This window comes from Aotus nancymaae, unplaced genomic scaffold, assembly GCF_030222135.1.
Source record: "Aotus nancymaae isolate 86718 unplaced genomic scaffold, 86718_ANA_hifiasm-v0.15.2.pri h1tg000064l_1, whole genome shotgun sequence".
Classification (NCBI taxonomy): domain Eukaryota; kingdom Metazoa; phylum Chordata; class Mammalia; order Primates; family Aotidae; genus Aotus; species Aotus nancymaae.
In genome coordinates this window covers 12,874,647-12,898,258 of record NW_026988479.1, presented here as the reverse complement: position 1 = coordinate 12,898,258, position 23,612 = coordinate 12,874,647, and the positions used below count along the sequence as shown (strand labels likewise).

The following is a 23,612-nucleotide window of genomic DNA, read 5'->3' as shown; positions in this document are numbered from 1 at the left end:
AGGTAAAATTATTATTATTATTACTGTTATTACTTTTGAGACAGAGTCTAGCTCTGTTGCCCAATCTGAAGTGCAGTGACGCAATCTCTGCCCACTGCAGCCTCTGACTCCTGGGTTCAAGTGATTCTTCTGCCTTAGCATCCTGAGTAGCTGGGATTATAGGCGCACCACCACAGCCAGCTAATTTTATTTAATTTTTTGTATTTTTTGTAGAGAAGGGGTTTCATCATGTTGGCCAGGCTGGTCTTGAACTCCTGACCTCAAGTTATCTTCCTGCCTTGGCCTCCCAAAATGCTGGGATTATAGGCGTGAGCCACTATGCCCAGCTGTAAAATGAATTTGTATATTGATTGCACATTGAAATGATAGTCTTTTATATATGTTGTGTTAAAACATATTACAATTAATTTTACCTGTTCCTTTTTGTTATTTTATTGTTACTATTAGAAAATTTAAAATTATATTTGCTGTTGTTATTTCTGATAGGCATTATATTTTTATTAGACAGTACCATTCTGAACCATGAGCTTTCCTAAAGGGTTAATAAAACTTTCTCGATATCTTCTAAAGTTACTGGCTTATTCAGTTTTTCTGTCTCTCCAGAATAAACTTCAATCATTTATATTTTCCTCAAAAATTCTTTTTTTCAAATATATTTTCTTTTTTTAAAAATTTCCAATTTGTATTTTATGTTCCAGGGTACATGTGCAGGATATGTATGTTTGTTACATAGGTAAACATGTACCATGGTGATTTGCTGCACAGATCATTCAATCACCTAGGTATTAAGCTGAGCATTGATTAGCTATTCTTCCTGATGTTCTCCACCTGCCCACCCCTCACCCTCCGAAAGGCCCTAGTGTGTGTTGTTCCTCTCGATGTGTCCATGTGTTTTCATCATTCAACTCTCACTTATAAGTGAGAATATGTGGTATTTAGTTTTCGTTCCTGCATTAGCTTGCTAAGGATAATGGCTTCCTACTCCGTCCATGTCCCTTCAAAGGGCATGATCTTGTTCCTTTTAAGGGCTGCATAGTATTCCATATTGTATATGTATCACATTTTCTTTTCTTTCTTTTTTTTTTTTTTTCTGTTCTTTTTTTTTATTTTATTGCATTTTAGGTTTTGGGGTACATGTGAATAACATGCAAGGTTGTTGCACAGGTGCACACGTGGCAGTATGATTTGCTGCCTCCCTCCCCTTCACCTATATCTGGCATTTCTCCCCATGCTATCCCTCCCCAACTCCCCACCCCCCCCACTATCCCCCCTCCCCCCCAACAGACCCCAGTGTATAGTGCTCCCCTCCCTGTGTCTATGTGTTCTCCTTGTTCAACACCCGCCTATGAGTGAGAACATGTGGTGTTTGATTTTGTGTTCTTGTGTCAGTTTGCTGAGAATGATGTTTTCCAGGTTCATCCATGTCCCTACGAAGGATGTGAACTCCTCCTTTTTAATGGCTGCATAATATTCCATGGTGTATATGTGCCACATTTTTCCTGTCCAGTCTATCATTGGTGGGCATTTAGGTTGATTACATGTCTTTGCTCTTGTGAATAGTGCTGCAGTGAACATACATGTGCATGTATCTTTATAATAGAATGATTTATATTCCTTTGGGTGTATACCCAGTAATGGGATTGCTGGGTCAAATGGTATTTCTGCCCCTAGGTCTTTGAGAAATTGCTACACTGTCTTCCACAGTGGTTGAACAATTTACACTTCCACCAACAGTGTAAAAGCATTCTTTTTTCTCCACAACCTCACCAGCAGGTTCTCTATTCTCTTCCATTGGTGTATGTGTCTGTTCTTAATAATAGTACCATGATGTTTTGGTTACTGTAGCCGTGTAGTATAATTTGAAGTTGGGTAGTGTGACGCCTCTACCTTTATTCTTTTTGCTCAGGATTGTCTTAGTTGGGCTCTTGTTTTGGTTTCATATGAATTTTAAAATAAATTGTTTTCTAATTTTGTTAAGAATATCAATGGTAGTTTAATGGGAATAGCATTGAATATATAAACTACTTTGGGCATATGGCCATTTTCTCAATTTTGATCGTTCCTATACAGGAGCATGGAATATTTTTCCATTTGTTTGTGTCCTCTCTGATTTCTTTGAGCAGAGGTTTGTAGTTCTTTTGAAGAGGCCCTTCATTTCCCATTAGTTGTATTCCTAGGTATTTTATTCTTTTTGTGGCAGTTGTGAATGGGAATTTATTCATGATTTCACTCTTACAGAGCCAGTAATTCAATAGAGATTAGAGTTACGATCTCCTAAACTTGTGACCTGATACATTTTTTACACTATATCTATGATGATTTATTTCCTCAAACCAATATTTAGATCACAAGGCCCCACAAAGAACTTTTATGTTATTTCCATGTAGGAGAGTTTAACTGGAAGATGTAGCCTAAGTAAAAAAATATGGTAATTTCCAGAAAGTCGTTGGTTTATGGAAATAGAATATCTAAAATTGTAACTATTCCAGAAAATTCAGGCCATAAGTTTGCATTACGCAACAGTGCTTTAATGAAAAAAAAAATGAGTTCCCACTTAAAAGTCTTTTACATACAGTATTTGATACCATTATTAGAACAAGATTTATCTAATCTCCTCCTAATCTCAATCTATAATCCCTTAATACTTGGTGGCTCTTTTCAATCTTTAAAAACCCTTTATCATCTGGAAGTTTTATAACCATATCAGGCTTAATTTGAATTAGACTAAAATTTGGTGATGTAAAAAGATTTACTAATACTACTTCATGTTTTATTTGTTAAGGTGGTTAGTGGCTACAGAATGTACCTTTTATTGTTATGTAAACTGTACATATATATTCTATTAACTTTTCCTATGTATATAGTATTTTATAATAAATTTGTAAAATTAAAATAAATCTGAACCAAAGCTGCCTTTTTTCCCCATCATCAATATTTATTGAGCATTTACAGTGTAATAGGCACAATAGAACATACAGAAAACATTGTCCTGCTCTTGAGGAGCTTACACTCTAAAAGAAAAACTATACCTCTTTTAAAATGGCATTTTTGTTTGGTGTTTTGTGCCAAGTACTAAGGAAATATTGTGTAAAGTGAGCTTTGGGTGTAATTTAGCCCCATCATTATTGAGAGAGTAGAGGAAGAGAAAGAGGAAGTATTTTAAAGGTAGACAATGACAGACCATTTAGGATGGGTAGGGTTTTAAAGGGAGATGAACACCATCTCATCAACTAAGGAGAGATTTGCTTCAGTAAATAGGATGAGGGAAATAGTTTGTGGGATGCAAGCAAAGGAAGCAGGGTATCTTAGACATTGAGTGGAGCCAGAAAGATCATGTGGCCTTTTTCCAAGTACATGGCCACCAAGTAGGAATGGTTGGTGACAAGACAGAAGGCTAAAAAAGGAAGGTAATCTTGTGCACCTGACAAATAGAAAAAAATAAAGAATCAAAATAGAAGGCAGACTATAAGAGTATCAAGAAATTCTTAAAACCCAAAAAGTAATTTGGAAGCACAAAACTTGTAGTTAATGCTACCCAATGTCATGATGGGCCAAGAACATTGTGGCTTCCTAAGTTAGAAAATGCCATATACCAAAATTTTAAATAGAACGTATTACTTTTTTTCTAATCAATCTCCTCCTCTCCCAGAAAAATAGGAACTAATTTACTTCAGGGTTGGGAGGAATAGAGGGGATAATGGGACATGGTTGCAAACAGTAGTTATATTAATAGTATTTTTGTTGTTATGATAAACTTTGTGTTTAAACTTGATAAAAGCCCATTAGCTGCCAAGAGGGAATAAGGAATAAATTTCCAAAAATGTACTATTTCCTTTAGAGAAGTTTTAGAGCCAAAAGACTAATTTACATGAAAAGCTGTAGAGAAAGTAGTTGAATGACAGTCCATTCATAAAACTTTTATTCCACTTACATGAATTAATACACGTGTTCTTAACAATTATGCTTGGATTATTCATGAAAATTTTATAAGACATTAAACAAAGCTAGCTATCATCTCAAGTTATTTCCCTATTAACTATTTTTTATTGTATAATAGTTTTATTTTTCTCATTTTACTATTACATTTTATGCACAAATATTTTTTTATCTGCATAAAAATAGAAAATAACTGTTTTATGTAAAATTACAAAACAAAACCACAAAGAAATACATAATTGTTATTATGACAGTATAAGTGTCATTATTTAAAGAGTAAAAATGTATACAAAAGTCCTCCTCCCTTTTACAAAAGATTGAGAATTTTTTTTTTCCTGGCAGCAAGTGAAATATCGAAGTATCAATATTTTTACACCCTTTAGATCTGAAGACATTAAGTTAGTCACAGGTTTGTTTTGCAATTATGAATTTTAAAACATTTTTGTGCGATTTCAAGTTCTTTCTTAAAGGCAGTAGCATAAAACGATGAATATGAGAAACATCAGACCTCATGAAAATATTTGGTGGTATAATTCTTTTTGTATCATACTTGAGTATCACCATTAATCAGGGGAGAAAACTAAACAGTTTTTCCTAATTAAATGACATAGACTGATACAAAAATGAATGTGATCAATTTATCTGGAGATGAACCACACATAGCAATTCTGCCTAATTTGTTTGATTTTCTGATATCGACACAAATATTTAGACTTTAGGCTAGTGAGATATGTATGAAAGTTGGCTCAATAAAAACTTTATATGAAAAACAAGTTTTAAAACAAAAATGAACATTTCTTTTACTTATATTCTTGTACTTTTAAGGTACAAATGACCACTAATAATTTTATCTTTCTTCCTTTGCATATACTGTAAATTCTATGAAAAATTTATATACAAAAATGAAAATGAATAGCATGAATTTTATTTTCTTTTCCAATATGTTATCTTTTAATAGAAGAAAAGACTACCTGGCTTTCTGATAACTGTAACCTTAGTAAGTAAAACAAATATTTTGTAAATAATTTGAGGCAAAATAATGAGTTTCTTGGATCAACTGGAGAAGTTAGTCATATTACTTACCTATGTTGTTGTGCGTAAATGATGGTAAGAAAAAGCATCTGATCATATATGAGAACTGTCTCTGTTCAAATTTTGATGAGAAATGAAAATTGCCATAGAAAGAAAATGAGTAAAATATTATTTAAAAAAAAAAGCATATGGGAATTGCATAGATGAGAAAAAAATTTTCATTCTAGGGATCTAAAACAAATGTATTTCTAGCTTTAAGAACATACGCACACATATATAATTGAGACATGTCTGTCATGTTGGCTAAAATTTTAATATATGTCTCCCCAAAAGCATTTTAAATATGAAAGCCAAGATTCTTTTTTTTTTTTTTCCGAGATGGAGTTTCACTCTTGTTACCCAGGCTGGAGTGCAATGGCACGATCTCGGCTCGCCGTAACCTCCTCCTCCTGGGTTCAGGCAATTCTCCTGCCTTAGCCTCCCGAGTAGCTGGGATTACAGGCACGCGCCACGATGCCCAGCTAATTTTTTTTTGTATTTTTAGTAGAGACGGTGTTTCACCATGTTGACCAGGATGGTCTCGATCTCTTGACCTCGTGATCCACCCGCCTCGGCCTCCCAAAGTGCTGGGATTACAGGCTTGAGCCACTGTGCTCGGCCTGAAAACCAAGATTCTTAAACTCTTGATGATATACCAGAAGGGTGTACTTTATTACTTTTTTAAAACTACAAGCAACTTGTCAGCTCCCTAGGCTGTAAGAGGATGGTACAAAACCTTTCTAGCTGTCTATTTGTTATCTGAAGCTAGAACTTCTGTATATTGTTTCATATTGTTATTTTACTGATATTCTTACAACCACAGTGCCCAAATTGTACTAATAATTTGTCCAAATATTCCCTTTCACAAAAGTAAAAATGGAAATACTCTGCTCAGATACCCACTGCAGAAAGGACTTAATATAAATGAATTAAAAGAAAATGTTGTAGCAAAATTATGCTTTAAGATTACCAGAGAAAGAGATCAAAGATCCCTCTTTTCTCTCTCCCCTCTTCCTTAACCTTAAGATCCCTGCCTCTTAAGATTCATTCCAAACCACTACCAGAATTGCTAACAATGCCATCTTGCCTGTATTATCAACTCCCTTTCTCCTAGTTAAGTCAAAAGCATTAACTGAGCTCTTAAGAAGCTTTTTAAGGGGACGGATTTAAAGAAAACAATAAAGGAGAAGGTACATAAATATTTGAGAATCAATGTTCTCAAATCTGTAAGAGGATTAATAGCTATCTTCCGGTCTCATATAATAATTCGTGCTTAATACCTTAAAACAAACAAACAAGACATTTCTAGCCATTTTTGTTTAGTGTTAGCTTGTGTAAGGAATGTCATATATGCAAGAATTAATTAGAACTCTTAAAATGAGTTATTTAATAACTTTTCTTCTGCATGTCTTTATGCCTTCATGTATATTATAAAATGATCAACTGAATATATATATAGACATATGTCTACACATATATAATATTCAAAAGAAAAGTAGAAAAGTATTGTTTTAAAGAGAAGTCTGCCTATAACAGAGGTCAAATTTTCCTTTTAAAACTATTTGCAAGTAATTTACTAATGCCTTGAAAGGTAAAGTACTGCTGACTGATTTAAAGTCTTCATTTTATCAGAAACACAGGAATATAAGCTGCTTTGCATAATAAACTGGCACTATAGGGTAATTAAAAAAAAAAAAAAGGAAGCCATAACAAACCAAACCAAACCTTTCTTTTTGGGTTGAATTATACCTTTTCAGTTTTTTACATCTCTGACAGGAAAAACAGAGATCATTGTATAATTTCTGTAACAGCTGGTTTATTAGAATTAAATGCCTCTCTCAAATTATTTTAAATTCTTGGTCTGACATGAATAATCTATTCAGAAAATCCTTAAAACTGGCTTGAGTTAATAAGCCAGATTTAAACCTCGATCTCCTCCTTCAGCACTGCTCTTTTGCCAGTCAACTTCTTACTGTCCTTTGCTTGCAAATATATAAATAACGTAATATTCTTAGTTTAGTAATTTATTAATATAATTTTATTCATTATGAACATTTTAGCTCTGCTTGATTAGATGAAACAGGCACATGCTTTAGCTGAGAAATTCCATTTTCTGGTTCTAGGTAAAGCAACATCTAAAGCAGCAAAGAGGGGAAACAGTTATATTTTCAAAAATAGTTAAGCCAGACTGTTTCCTGGAGATACTTCATTTATTTTTCATTTTCAGATACTACTGGCTATTTTTGGTAGGGCTACACATTAATACTGTCCAGTTTAGCTTTCCTGACTGTTAACAAACTATTCCACAATGAACCTGCCTTCACACTGCAGACACTGTGGAGATAATTTAACATACACATATTCTAAAATATATGCTCAAAGTAAAAAGATCCAAATTCACAAGAGTATGAAATATTTATTAAAAAAATCATGCATCAGATTGTACAGTCTAGAAATAAAAGAAGATTCAAATTTGATAATAAAGGTAAGAGCTATACTTGCTCTAAACATTTTAAGAAAGACTTTGGAGTCCCAGAACGTCCTGGGGCTCAGTTATCCTTTTCTGTTTGCAGAGAAGCAGTAGCCAGAGCTACTGCTGTGACTGGCTGGGCAATTCCATGGAGCTGCATCTTTGCGAGTTTCTTCTGTTCACACTCTGTGACCAAACAGTTCAACTCTGCTGCAGTGTATCCAATAAGATTCTTTAAGTCACAGACAAACTTGTACACAAATCTCTTTCCTTGAACCTTACAAATCATGTCCCTATCATAATAATATCTTAATGCATGACTGAGTTTCTCATAGTTCATCGTAGACTTATTTTTACGTTGTCCCCATTTTTGTGCAACCGGTTCAGGCTGGTTTAGCTTAAATTCACCTTCGTCACCAACCCAAGAAATACAGTCTCAAGCATCCTTATCAGTAAGAAGTTCTAGCAAAAACTGCCATAGTTGGATTTGGCCATTGTTTCCTGTTCTGTTGCCAGGTGAGCTTCTGTCTTCTCCTGAAATCCTTGGAGCTCTTTGTACTTTAGCTGCCTTTGCACTACTATTTATAAGTTTAATGGTAGTCGGTGTAGCAGATTGCACTGATGCTGGAATAATTTGCACAGGTTGATCAGTTGTAACTATTTCACTCATCTGTTGTTCCTGACTTGCCAATACATATTTTCGGAGAAGTTCCAGATGACTCCAGAGAATTTCTCCCCGAGGAACCCGCTGAAAAAAATCTTCTTGGTTGCGACTACATAATTCTCTTCCAGAAATGTTGAGTGTGGTGAGGTCTATATTGGTCATGCTGAATTCCTTCATTACCCAAGCCACCCAATGCAGGACTTGGTCTGTGGACCACTGTATGGGATCATAGGGTATCCCAAGGCGTTCTTGTTCTTCCTATAGCCTTCCAGTGCAGCAGCCCATCTTGTCACTTGTTCTGAAGTTTCATCTGAAATGGTTGTGATGTGTTTTGTGCCATCAAGAGTTATCACTTGAGCTTCTTCAACAAGATGTGCTTCTGATTCAGCATGGTGGGCATCTGGATCAATAACAACTTCAACAGTGTCCGCAGGTTTAACAATTTCAAGGATGTTCAACTTCGGTTCAATTCCTTGGTAAGAAATTTCCTGTACACTAAGCAGTACAGTTCCATCTGTCTTTACTCCTTGGTCAAATAAACTTCGTTCTGGATCCAGCTGGATATCTTGCAGGCAAATTTGATGAGCATCCAAAGAATACTGTAGTCTTGGTTCTAGCAGTTTCTTTAAATTGCCTATTGGTTCATTGATGTCTCTGGCCTGGCTTGCACATTCAGCTGGTGCGTAGGTTTGTTCTACAATGCTTTCTTGTGTGCACTCTGGCTTCTCTGTTCGATCAATCTCAATTTCTATCAGCTCCTCTGCTTCTCTTTTAGTCATGGTTGAAGTATTTCAAAAGATCAGTCCCGCTCCGGAATCGGCCCTGTCGCCCCCGCCCAGCTCCAGAGCCGGCTGAGAACGGCAGCGGCACAGGCTCCACGTACTGCGTCTCTCCAGGTAAGACCTTCAGCTCCCGCAACTAGAAGTGTGAGGCCCCAGGGCCGTATTAACTATTTTTACACCACATGCATGTTACGCAAGTATAAAAAAAATCACAAAAGCAAAAAAACCTAAAAAAACTTAAGTTACATGGGTTTTTGTTTTACTGCGGTGCTTGATATACACGATTTGGCTCTCATAGAGCCAATAATTCAATAGAGATTAGAGTTAGGACTTTTTAACTCTAATGGTCAGTTTTAACACTGGCCCTTGTGAAGCCATAATGTACCAAAATTTGTTCTTAGGTTGCCTAAAACATCTAAATACAAATAAAATGAGTGTAGCAAAAATAATGAAAACTAACAGCAGGTAACTTTACAAATAATGGAATGTGAACTATTTCTGCCCTTATCCAGAGTAAAATGGGTCACAACTTTGTCTAAAGGAACACTTCTGCAGCTGTACTCAAGCGTGTGCACATTGACATTGAGTATTCCACAGACATACATGGTTTAACATGTGGTATCCATGGGATATCTGTTTCTACCACAGCCTTGTAAGTGCTCCAAACTTTAAAGTACTCACAATTACTACACCTGTGACTGGAACCAATGATCCCTTTTATTCCCCACCAGGACAAAACAATATGTAGGCAGTTTTCTTTGCTTAGACATGGAAGCAGTTTTAACACTGGCCCTTGTGAAGCCACAGTGTACCAAAAGTACTATGCCAAACATTTATAACTTATATAAAAATTCCATATTGGCCACCTCAAGATGAAAACAGGTAACTCCCTAAATGTTAACTGGCTCTACTCCCCTAATATTAAACATAAAAACCACATGGGAAATATAGAAATTCAAATAGAAGTAACATAAACCTGTCATAAATTGTAAACAAAATACTATTTGTGGGACAGCATGGATGACAAATGGTCTGTGTAAATATTAGAATGAGGCAGATGAAAGTTGGAAGACTGGTTAATTTTCCCTCCTTCTCCTGCTTCAGCTTCCTCTCCTTGGGTATCCGATGTCCACAATGTCAAGTTGTCTCTCAGTAATTGCATTATTAGCATGCTGTCTTTGTATGACTCCTCACTTAATGTATCAAGTTCAGCAATAGCTTCATCAAAAGCTGTCTTTGCAAGAGAGCAGGCTTTCTCTGGGGAGTTCAGAATCTCATAATAGAACCAGAGAAGTTAAGGGCCAGACCCAGTCTGATAGGATTTGTTGATTGCATTTGCTTTTTGCTGATTTCAAAAGCTTCTTGGTTTGCTTTGTTGTGACTCATCCACAGTCCCTTTCTTGTCATCACCAGCAGGAACCTCAGCCAAGTAATGGTGGTTTTCTCCTTCCATTTTCAAATAGAAGAATTTGCTCTCTGCTTGTGGAGCATTGGGCATCAAGAACTTTTCCAAAAGAGACAGTACATCATTGCAGATATCTCTTAGCTCCTTCCCAGTTTTCTCTCTGTATTCTCAAGCCATCTGCTGTTTTTTTCTCAGAACCTTCTGTCTTATGTTCAATACTTGAGACGACCCTCCAAGATGACCTACGGGCTCCTACAACATTTTTATAAGCAACTGGGAAAAGATTCCTCTCCTCTTTGGATAATGCAGCTACTTGCTTAGTTACAGACATCGTGCAAGCTGCCATGTCATCTCGCTCAGCCTGCTTGGCCAGTTTGGCCCTCTGAACCAGCTCATTTATATCCATGACTGGATGTTCTGTGTCCAGAGTGGGTGGTGGCGGTGGATGGACAGGGGCTCAGCAGTCTCTGGGCAGTGGCAGCAGCAGCCTGCCTTTGGTTTTTGTAAGAGTTAGTTAGTTTTTTCATTTTCTTCTTTTCTTTTCTCTCTCTCTCTCTCTCTCTCTTTCTTTTTGAGACAGAGTTTCACTCTGTAGCCTAGGCTGGAGTACAATGGCGCAATCTCTGTTCACTGCAACCTCTGCCTTCTGGGTTCAAGTGATTCTCTTGCCTCAGCCTCCTGAGTAGCTGGAACCACAGGCATGCAACACCATGCTCACCTAATTTTCTTATTTTTTAAATAGAGACAGGGTTTTACCATGTTGGCCAGGATGGTCTTGATTTTTTGACCTCACGATCTGCCTGCCTAGGCCTCCCAACGTGCTGAAATTACAGGCCTGAGCCACCGTGCCTGGCCTTTAGTTTTTTATTTTATTTTATTTTTTTAAGATGGAGTCTTACTCTGTTGCCCAGGCTGGAGTGCAGAGGTACGATCTTGGCTTACTGCAACCTCCTCCTCCTTAGTTCAAGCTATTCTCCTGCCTCAGCCTCCCCGGTAACTGGAGTTACAGGCACCCACCACCACACCTGGACAATATTTTAATATTTTTAGTAGAGATGGGGTTTTACCAAGTTGACCAGGCTGGTCTATGAACTCCTGACCTCAGGTGATCCACCCACCTCAGCCTTCCAAAGTGCTGGGATTACAGATGTGAGCCACCATGCCTGGCCAGTTTTTTCATTTTCTAAGAACAGATAGTATTCTCAGTAGTTCAGAAGCAGATAAATTCAGTTCTACGAATATGCATGAGATATTATAAACATGCATTAGATTACCTTTATGTCCAAAATTGGGCACAAACAGAAAGAGCCTTTATCTATGTACTCTCTAAACAGGGTGGAATCAAACTTTGACGTGTTAGCTGCATTTGCTTGACTTGGATCATTTTTATAAAAATGAAAACTTCACAAACAGTCAAACTCTTGAATTGGTAAATGGTTCCTGTTGCCTCTTTTACTAAGACTCCAGGAACAATGCAAAGGATTTTGGAGTTAACTGACACAATTAAATTATATGAAAAGCTAAATAGTGCAAAAGATGAATAATAATATAGGTTCATCTTAATAGTATCATAAGACATCAGAGACATTAATGTCATAAGACATTAAATCATGCCAGTGACATCACAAGACGGCACATGATCGATCACCTGGAAGGCTTTGAGAAGTAAGTGCTAGAAATAAGTAAGGAGATAGAAGCTTGATTGGTCTAAGGTCAGGGTGGACCTTCAACTGAATTTTGGAAAATGTTTAGAATTGGAAAAGATGAGTTACGTATGTGAGATGAGGGTTGAGGGTGAATGATAATGGGGGTTGGATAGAGAAGGGCATTAAGTAACATTCATGGAACATTAAACTGTGCCAGATACTGTGGCTTATTCCTTTATCTCGAATGTGAGGCAAGCAGCCCATGACCATTAGATGATGTGGAATACTCTGAGGTCAGATTGTTTGCATTTACTATTAGGTAGGTTAGGTTTCCCTCTAAGTCTCAATTTCCCCATTGATAAAAAGACACAATAATACTGGGTTTGATAGCTTACAAAAGTACTTAATTTATATATGATACATATCAAGCACTCAATGAATGTTAGCTGCTATTATTATTGTGATGATGGTTGTTATATGGTGATCCAGGAGATAGTCTACCCTTCCTCACAGGTTACTAATCTAGGCTTCCTTGATATTTTTTCTCTTGTGAACTTAGAACTTCTATAATATACTTTTGTTTTTAATAATTTATTATCATGTACTTTCTTTGGAAGTTCCTTAAGATCAGGGATTTTTTAATATGTCTCCCATCCCCAAAATGTCTGGCCTAGTGTTGAACACATAGTAGGTGAGGAGTTGGTTGATTTTGCAGATTATTGCATAGAGAGTATTACATTTTCCTAGGAGGTGTATGTTGCTTTGTGCAGTTTTCCTCAATCCCACCCAACAAATAAAAGCAACTGATACAGAAGGATTCCTCCTCTATTGACATTGGCAGTAAATCCTAATATTACACCAGCCATCTTAGGTGAGGTTAACCAATCATAGACTTGTAGACCAAGAGATGACATGAAAAGTCTTCTTGTCTAACATCTTTGGGGAACAAAAGTAAGGTTCAGAGAGAGTATGTTATTTGTCTAAGGTCATGTAATCTGCTGATAGAGGAGTCAGGATTTGAGTCTCTTGTCTTCTAGTGCAATCCATGCAAGTTTATAGCAAATGGACTCTTTATTACTAGATAAATTCAAAACTGTGGATATTATTCTGAGTAGTTGAGACTGTAGTGTTTTTTTCCTATTATTAGATCAGAACATGTTTATGGTTCTGAATTCAATGAGTAATAGAACAATCCATTACCAGAACATCCATTACCAGAACAGTCCATTAAAGTCCCAGAAGGACTTTACTTTTAAAAGGACTTAAGTGGACTTTTATTTTATACATAAGCTCCATGAGGATGGAGAATTAGTCTGTTTTGTTCACTCCTGAATCCCTAGTGCCTGGAATAGTGCCAGGCACACAGGAGATGCTCAATAAATAATTGTTGAATGAATGAGTTTGCTTTGTCAGCAATATTGGTTAAGACTTCAGTTGAGAATGTTTGTGACTTCTGGAGATTGTAAACTTTAAGCATCAAACTCTGGAAAGAAATCCTGGAAACAACGGGGAAACTTTGGCTATGGCAAAAAGATAAAAATGAAATGCTTCCCCTTTGTGTGGGAAGAGAATGATTGCATGAGAGAGTATATATAAAACTTCTGAAACTTCTTGTAAGAAACATACCTTGTAAATAAATGTAAGGTCAGTTGGTGCAAGAGGATAAAATATCCCCTAAGCTCCTGGCACATCTCAGAGGAGAAGCTGGAAAACATTAGCAGGATAGTTTTGGTTGTGTGTGGAATTCAGGCTTTTGCCACCTTGAAGTCGTTCTATATCCGTAAGCTAATGAAAACAAAAAAGAGAAAATTCAATCTTTATAAAGAGAAAGATCTTTGTACCTGGCTTCTTAATGTTCATGATGCTCCTTCTTCTAAGCATGAACAGTCAAGCTTCATGGGCAGGGCACCTGGCAGCCCCTGTTACCATTTAATCCATGGGGTGGGGAGGCCAAGTAGGAGTTTCCTGTTTCCTGTCCCTGATCTTCCAACCAATGAAAAAAGACAGCGATGACTAATGGAACACAGAAATGCCCTGAATCTTACTTTGGGTATATTGCTGAGTTATATAATCTATGTTTGAAATGAATAAAAATATAGAAGGGTCAAGTAATATGGGGAAAGAGAGCACTAATTTAAGATGAAGGAAATTTAGATTCTCTTTTAGGGCTGTCATTAATTAGTTATGATTTGGACAAGACCTTTAGGGGTCTCAGTTATCTCATATCAGAAGTAAGATGGTCCCTAAGGTTTCTTCTAGGTCTAATATTTGCCCTTTTTAAACATTAAAAAATATCTCAGGGTCTGAGTAGATAAATTTCCATCAGAGGATAAGAGAAAGAAAGATGAACATTGGTGCTTAAAGCAAAAGCAGTCAGCCCTTAAGGCACTGGCTTTGCCTGCCACTTCAGAATGCAGAGGTTTGAAAGATGGTAAGCTAAGTCTTAGAAATTACTCAAATGATTTAAAATGTTACTTATTTATTAAAACTTTTTCAGAACTAATTTGAGTAAATGATAAAGCAAAGCCAAACACAAAAAGGAAGAATTTCAAAAAGAAAGCTCACCCTTAAATATTGGCTTCTCTTGTAAAGCCACTGTAGTCTTTTACATTTGATTCTCATGTATTTTCCTCTAGGGGAGAAAAAAGGAGATTTTTCAAAAGGAAAAAAACCCTTTTGTTTGTTCAGAAAATACCACACTCCAGAATATCAAAATGAAAGTGTGGGTTCATAGTACATACGGGCCTTACATGTGACTTATCCTGAAGTGTTCTTTCTTGATTTTAGCTAGCACTGGGTATGTCCTTGAGGGAAAAAATAGCCAGGGATTTTACTTTGGTGATGAGTTATGCTAGCAGGCTTCATGTCTCACGTAAATGGTAACCTTTGCTGAGTGTAACCCTAGCTCTTTGTAAAGAGAACAAAATTAGACTCCACCAAATGAAGAGTCTAAGACCTTGGCAATCTTACCCTGGAAAGATGACAAGATACATAGAGATCAGACAAATGAATAATGATGATGCCTTATAACATTGCCTGAATAGGTAGGATGTCTGCAGAGTTATACTAGCTTCATGGGTATTATACAGGTTCAGTGGTCTGAAAAATAGGACATTAGATCTATTTGAAAGTGAACAACTAAAGAATTTGATAGTAACTTCATTAGGAAAAAGAGAAGAAAGAGAGGTAAGGTAAGGCAGATTTAGCAATGTGCAGTATTTTAAATGTATTAAAGTATCACATTAGTGAGAACATTTTAAATTCATATAATAAACTCTGCATTCTCTTAAAATGTTACTTATTTTGATTTGATGGAGAGCTTATTGTGCTGTTCCACTTATTTTCTTTTGTTTGCCTATTTTATTATTTAGTGTTTTTGTTCTGTTTTGTTTTTAGAGACAGGGTCTTACTCTGTCACCCAGTCTGGGGTGCAGTGGCATGATGATATCTCACTGCAACCTTGAACTCCTGGGCTCAAGTCATCCTCCCACCTCAGCCTCCCGAGTAGGTAGGACTACAGGCACGTGCCACCGTGCCTCACTATTTTTTTTTTTTTTTTGAGACGGAGTTTCGCTCTTGTTACTCAGGTTGGAGTGCAATGGCGCGATCTCGGCTCACCGCAACCTCCACCTCCTGGGTTCAGGCAATTCTCCTGCCTCAGCCTCCTGAGTAGCTGGGATTACAGGCACACGCCACCATGCCCAGCTAATTTTTTGTATTTTTAGTAGAGACGGGGTTTCACCATGTTGACTAGGATGGTCTTGATCTCTTGACCTCGTGATCCACCCGCCTCAGCTTCCCAAAGTGCTGGGATTACAGGCGTGAGCCACCACGCCTGGCCTTTTTTTTTTTTTTTTTTGTAGAGATGGAGTCTTGCTAGGTAGACCAGGCTGAAGATTTAGTGTTTGCATATTTATTAACCTTCTATTTGGTAACAGATGTCATACTAGATAACCTTTATTCACATAAAGATAATTAATTCAAAGTGTCCATTAAGCAACAGATATTGTGAAAGAGGATTTTAACAATTAATTTAATTGCTTTATTTATTTTTAATTTTTTTTTTTTTTTTTTTTTTGAGACGAAGTTTTGTTCTTGTTGCCCAAGCTGGAGTGCAATGGCGGGATGTTGGCTTACCGCAACCTCCACCTCCCAGGTTCAAGCAGTTCTCCGGCCTTAGCCTCCCAGGTAGATGGGATTACAGGCGCCATCACACACAGCTGATTTTTTATTTTTTAGTAGAGATGGGGTTTCTCCATGTTGGTCAGGCTAGTCTCGAACTCTCAACCTCAGGTAATCTGCCTGCCTTGGCCTCCCAAAGTGCTGGGATTACAGGTGTGAGCCACTACACCTGGCTTTATTTTTAATTTTTTTATTTTTTAAGGGACAGGATTTTGCCATGTTGCCCAGGTTAGAGTACAGTAGCTGTTCACCTGGGCAATCCTAGCACACTACAGCCTCAAACTCCTGGCTTCAAGCAGTCCTTTACCTCAGCCTCTGGAGTAGCTAAGACTTCAGGTGTGTGCTTCTGCACTTGGCCATTTTTTATCCTCTATTACACCTAACAGGGGTGGAGGGAGAACAAATAGTTGAGGAAAGAGGTACATGAATGAAGTCAGTAAAGGAGTTGTGAGTTTTGTGTCTGTGAGATGGTTTCCATCACTTTCTGAACAAATCCAGTTTCTGCTCTGGCCCACTGTGTCAGTTCATAGCCACCACTGTGACTGTAGTATTAGTCCCTGCAAAAATAAATGCATCTGTTTTGTGAACATACTCAAGCTGTTCAAAGAAGATGATATTTAACATCAACTGAGTATTTTGATGATAGTTTTGAAAAGTTCTTAAGGAAGCTTGATACATGGGAAATTCTAAAGATGTATCTCACTATTTCTTCCCCAGTCTATCTAGACCATTTTCTAGCAAAAGTAGATTTTAATTATTTCATATCTCTGATTCATTAGCATACAGCCTTCACATTGGTCTCCATTTCTTTTGTTTTCTTTCTTGCTTGCTTTTGGGAAAAAGAAATCACTTTTTAAAAATTTTCAACACATTAAACTGATGTCAAGGGTTAGCTGTTGTTTTCTACATGACTGGAAATTTTCCTTCATCACATTTAGAGTTTTGTCTCTTCTCCAGTGTTTTGTCAAATTTTTTGATTTTACAAAGTGCCAAAGAGGTGGTCTGTTCTGTTATTATTGATCATCCATCTCTCCATGTCAGATTAAAATACTTACTGTCCTGGTTCTCATGGTTCCTATATCTAAATTATATTTTTATATAAAACCATTTACTCTATGAAGTTATTACAAAAGATGCATCTCTATTTGAATATCTATGTAGCTCAGCCCTTACTGTACTTGTTTTCTTGTTGTCCAGGTCCACATTGTTTATGGCCTTTCTCAGACAGCTTCTCCATCAAAGGATATGATGCCTGTCATGAGTTATGAATGTTACTACTTCTTTCCCTTGATACTGAAATCCTAGTGGAATTAGACATAACTGGGACATATCTTTAAAATCTTGCTCACTGGAGGGCTCTTCTGGGGCATATGGTCTTTCTCCTGTGGGTTGATGTTGTAGGTCAGGAATTTGAGAAGAGCTGGCCGAGCAGTTCATCTCTGATCCAAGTGTTGACAGCTGGAACTAGATAATGCATTTCCCAGATAGTTTCTTCACTCACATGTATGGCACCTTTATGACACCTTGGTCAGTTCATCCCACTACTCAACTTGGTGTCTCATCCTTCAGGGATCTCCAAGTGGCTTGGGTTTCTCACAGGATAGTGATCTCCTTGTAGCAGTTTTCTCACATGAAGGCTTAGGGCTCCAAAATAAAATGTTCCAAGAACCATCTCTTAAAGACTATCTTTCCCCAATTGTTCTTGTGACAGTAGAGGAACTAGTTTTAAAAGACCCAATTTGTAGAATTCTTCCTTATAAAAAATTCAGGCCTTAGGGTTCAAATACTAATATGAAAAGTTGAATTATATGGCAAGCTACTTTTCACTTTGTTTTGTTAGGGAACTTTCAAATGTAGCTAAAGATTGGGTTTATGATCTTTTTCTTATTTGAGGGTGAAATGTTGAAATTGAACTAGCCCTAGGACAAAGGAGAGGAACAGTGATGGTGGGGGCCCATATTCCAAGTGAATAGTCTACACTGCTTCCTGGGTCTCACTCTCTAACACCTGCAGTGATCATGCTGATGAGAGATGCCAGGAGAAAAGTAGCCTAGAGTTAAGAGCCTTTCTGTCCCAGAAGCGACAACTTCGAATCCAACTTTTGGCAGAACTTCTGATTGACATAGTTTGTATTTTGCAAGCTCTCCTCACCTCTTCTGTCTGCCCCTACCCAGAACGCTTTCCTACACATACATTATAGTGTTTCTTCCTTTAGAACTAGCCCTCCAAACCTATCATTTTCTCAATCCCGTATCAGAACTAACTTGTTGTATTCTAATCTCTGATAGACTGGTTCAGAGACACACAGTTCTTCATGAATACATTTCACCCCTTCATTTGTCTTTAGGAAGAGCTATTGCTTTAACCCCAATGGTACCCTCTCCAGTGGTGGCATTCTGAAGCAGACACATCATCTTAGAGGTTGGGGAGATTGGATATCTTTTACATTCTGCTGAATGAAGAAGAGACTTTGATACTTAACCATCAAACTTTTATTTCCTTTGATATGTCACTTAAAATAGGAAGAGGATGTTTGTCTTTTTTTTCTTTGAAATGAGGTCTCACTATGTCACCCAGGTTGGAGTGCAATGTTATAATCATATTGCCCACTGCAGCCTTGAACTCCTGGGCACAAGTGAACCTCCCTCCTCAGCCTCCCGAGTAGCTGGGACTATAGGCATGCGCCATCATGTTCAGCTAATTTTTTTTTTAATTGCATTTTAGGTTTTGGGGTACATGTGAAAAACATGCAAGATTGTTGCATAGGTGCATACGTGGCAGTGTGATTTGCTGCCTTCCTCCCCTTCACCTATATGTGGCATTTCTCCCCATGCTATCTCTCCCCAACTCCCCACCCCCCACTGTCCCCCCCCACTCCCCCCAACAGACCCCAGTGTATAGTGCTCCCCTCCCTGTGTCCATGTGTTCCCATTGTTCAACACCCGCCTATGAGCGAGAACATGCGATGTTTGATTTTGTGTTCTTGTGTCAGTTTGCTGAGAATGATGGTTTCCAGGTTCATCCATGTCCCTACAAAGGACGTGAACTCATCGTTTTTGATAGCTGCATAATATTCCTTGGTGTATATGTGCCACATTTTTCCTGTCCAGTCTATCATCGATGGGCATTTGGGTTGGTTCCAGGTCTTCGCTATTTTAAACTGTGCTGCAGTGAACATTCGTGTGCATGTATCCTTATAGTAGAACAATTTATAATCCTTTGGATATATGCCCAGTAATGGGATTGCTGGGTCAAATGGAATTTCTATTTCTAGGTCCTTGAGGAATCGCCACACTGTCTTCCACAATGGTTGAACCAATTTACACTCCCACCAACAGTGTAAAAGTGTTCCTATTTCTCCACATTCTCTCCAGCATCTGTTTCCAGATTTTTTAATGATCATCATTCTAACTAGCGTGAGATGGTATCTCAATGTAGTTTTGATTTGCATTTCTCTAATGACCAGTGATGATGAGCATTTTTTCATGTGCTTGTTGGCCTCATGTATGTCTTCTTTTGTAAAGTATCTGTTCATATCCTTCGCCCATTTTTGAATGGGCTTGTTTGTTTTTTTCTTGTAAATCTGTTTTAGCTCGTTGTAAATTCTGGATATCAGCCCTTTGTCAGACGGGTAGGCTGCAAAAATTTTTTCCCATTCTGTTGGTTGCCGATTCACTCTATTGACTGTTTCTTTTGCCGTGCAGAAGCTGTGGAGTTTGATTAGGTCCCATTTGTCTATTTTGGCTTTTGTTGCCAATGCTTTTGGTGTTTTGGTCATGAAGTCCTTGCCTACGCCTATGTCCTGAATGGTTTTGCCTAGGTTTTCTTCTAGGGTTTTTATGGTGTTAGGTCTTATGTTTAAGTCTTTAATCCATCTGGAGTCAATTTTAGTGTAAGGTGTCAGGAAGGGGTCGAGTTTCTGCTTTCTGCACATGGCTAGCCAGTTTTCCCAACACCACTTATTGAACAGGGAATCCTTTCCCCATTGCTTGTTTTTATCAGATTTGTCAAAGATCGGATGGTTGTAGATGTGTTGTGTTGCCTCTGACACCTCTGTTCTGTTCCATTGGTCTATCTCTCTGTTTTGGTACCAGTACCATGCTGTTTTGATTACTGTAGCCTTGTAGTATAGTTTGAAGTCCGGTAGTGTGATGCCTCCCGCTTTGTTCTTTTTGCTTAGAATTGACTTGGCTATGCGGGCTCTCTTTTGGTTCCATATGAAGTTTAAGGTGGTTTTTTCCAGTTCTGTGAAGAAGGTCATTGGTAGCTTGATGGGGATAGCATTGAATCTGTAAATTACTTTGGGCAGTATGGCCATTTTCATGATATTGATTCTTCCTAACCATGAACATGGAATGTTTCTACATCTGTTTGTGTCCTCTCTTATTTTGTTGAGCAGTGGTTTGTAGGTCTCCTTGAAGAGGTCCTTTACGTTCCTTGTTAGTTGTATTCCTAGGTATTTTATTCTCTTTTTAGCAATTGTGAATGGCAGTTCGTTCTTGATTTGGCTCTCTTTAAGTCTGTTATTGGTGTATAGGAATGCTTGTGATTTTTGCACATTGATTTTGTATCCTGAGACTTTGCTGAAGTTGCTTATCAGTTTCAGGAGATTTTGGGTTGAGATGATGGGGTCTTCTAGATATACAATCATGTTGTCTACAAATAGAGACAATTTGACTTCCTCCTTTCCTAATTGAATACCCTTTATTTCTTTTTCTTGCCTGATTGCTCTGGCTAGAACTTCCAGTACTATATTGAATAGGAGTGGTGAGAGAGGGCATCCTTGTCTAGTGCCCGATTTCAAAGGGAATGCTTCCAGTTTTTGCCCATTCAGTATGATATTGGCTGTTGGTTTGTCATAAATAGCTTTTATTGTTTTGAGATACGTTCCGTTGATACCTAGTTTATTGAGAGTTTTTAGCATAAAGGGCTGATAAATTTGTCAACGGCCTTCTCTGCATCAATTGAGATAATCATGTGGTTTTCGTCTTTGGTTCTGTTTATGTGGTGAATTACATTTATAGACTTGCGTATATTGAACCAGCCTTGCATCCCCGGGATGAATGAATCCTACTTGATCATGGTGGATAAGCTTTTTGATGTGCTGTTGTAATCGGCTTGCCAGGATTTTGTTGAAGATTTTTGCATCTATGTTCATCATAGATATTAGCCTGTAGTTTTCTTTTCTTGTTGAGTCTCTGCCGGGTTTTGGTATCAGGATGATGTTGGTCTCATAAAATGATTTGGGAAGGATTCCCTCTTTTTGTATTATTTGGAATAGTTTCAGAAGGAATGGTACCAGTTCCTCTTTGTATGTCTGGTAGAATTCGGCTGTGAATCCATCTGGACCTGGGCTTTTTTTGGGTGGTAGGCTCTTAATTGCTGCCTCGACTTCAGACCTTGTTATTGGTCTATTCAGGGTTTCGACTTCTTCCTGCTTTAGGCTTGGGAGGGGCAACTGTCCAGGAATTTATCCATTTCTTCCAGGTTTTCTAGTTTATGTACATACAGTTGTTTGTAATAATCTCTGATGATGGTTTGAATTTCTGTGGAATCTGTGGTGATATCCCCTTTATCATTTTTTATTGCATCTATTTGGTTATTCTCTCTTTTCTTTTTTATTAATCTGGCTAGTGGTCTGTCTATTTTGTTGATCTTTTCAAAAAACCAGCTCCTGGATTTATTGATTTTTTGAAGGGTTTTTTGTGTCTCTATCTCCTTCAATTCTGCTTTGATCTTAGTTATTTCTTGTCTTCTGCTAGGTTTTGAGTTTTTTTGATCTTGCTCCTCTAGCTCTTTCAGTTTTGATGATAGGGTGTTAATTTTAGATCTCTCCTTTCTTCTCATGTGGGCACTTATTGCTATATATTTTCTTCTAGAGACTGCTTTAAATGTGTCCCAGAGATTCTGGTATGTGATGTCTTCGTTCTCGTTGGTTTCAAAGAACATCTTTATTTCTGCCTTCATTTGCTTGTTTATCCAGTCAACATTCAGGAGAAAGTTGTTCATTTTCCATGAAGCTGTGCGGTTCTGGGTTGGTTTCTGAATTCTGAGTTCTAACTTGATTGCACTGTGGTCTGAGAGACTGTTTGTTATGGTTTCCATTCTTTTGCATTTGGTGAGGAGTGATTTACTTCCAATTATGTGGTCCATTTTAGAGTAGGTGTGATTTGGTGCTGAGAAAAATGTATATTCTGTGGATTTGGGGTGGAGAGTTCTGTAAATGTCTATTAGGTTTGCTTGTTCCAGGTCTGAGTTCAAGTCCTGGATATTCTTGTTAATTTTCTGTCTCGTTGATCTGTCTAATATTGACAATGGTGTGTTGAAGTCTCCCACTATTATTGTGTGGGAGTCTAAGTCTCTTTGTAAGCCATTAAGAACTTGCCTTATGTATCTGGGTGCTCCTGTATTAGGTGCATATATATTTAGGATCGTTAGCTCTTCTTGTTGCATTTATCCTTTTACCATTATGTAATGTCCTTCTTTGTCTCTTTTGATCTTTGTTGCTTTAAAGTCTATTTTATCAGAGATGAGAATTGCAACTCCTGCTTTTTTTTGCTCTCCATTTGCTTGGTAAATCTTCCTCCATCCCTTTATTTTGAGCCTTTGTGTATCCTTGCATGTGAGATGGGTTTCCTAGATACAGCACCCTGATGGGTTTTGGCTTTTTATCCAATTTGCCAGTCTGTGTCTTTTGATTGGGGCATTTAGTCCATTTACGTTTAGGGTTAATATTGTTATGTGTGAATTTGATCCTGTCATTTTGATGCTAGCTGGCTGTTTTGCCCATTGGTTGATGCAGATTCTTCATTGTGTTGATGCTCTTTACCATTTTGTGTGTTTTTGGAGTGGCTAGTAATGGTTGTTCTTTTCTATGTGTAGTGCCTCTTTCAGGAGCTCTTGTAAAGCCGATCTGGTGGTGATGAAATCTCTGAGTACTTGCTTGTTCACAAAGGATTTTATTTTTCCTTCACTTATGAAGCTTAGTTTGGCTGGATATGAAATTCTGGTTTGAAAGTTCTTTTCTTTAAGGATGTTGAATATTGGCCCCCACTCTCTTCTGGCTTGTAGGGTTTCTGCTGAGAGATCTGCTGTGAGTCTGATGGGCTTCCCTTTGTGGGTAACCCAACCTTTCTCTCTGGCTGCCCTTAGTATTTTCTCCTTCATTTCAACCCTGGTGAATCTGACGATTATGTGCCTTGGGGTTGCTCTTCTAGAGGAATATCTTTGTGGTGTTCTGTGTATTTCCTGGACTTGAATATTGGCCTGCCTTGCTAGGTTGGGGAAGTTTTCCTGGATAATATCCTGAAGAGTATTTTCCAGCTTGGATACATTCTCTTCGTCACGTTCAGGTACACCTATCAAACGTAGATTAGTTCTTTTCACATAGTCCTATATTTCTTGTTGACTTTGTTCATTCCTTTTTACCCTGTTTTCTCTAATCTTGCCTTCTCAT

General features: G+C 37.7%; 2 pseudogenes; both read right to left on the bottom strand.

Moving 5' to 3' along the window:
* Window positions 1–7,538: 7,538 nt before the first annotated feature.
* Window positions 7,539–9,251, bottom strand: LOC105716144 (GA-binding protein alpha chain-like; annotated as a pseudogene).
* Window positions 9,252–9,923: 672 nt separating this feature from the next.
* LOC105721891 (14-3-3 protein zeta/delta-like) lies at window positions 9,924–10,749 on the bottom strand (annotated as a pseudogene).
* Window positions 10,750–23,612: the final 12,863 nt, after the last annotated feature.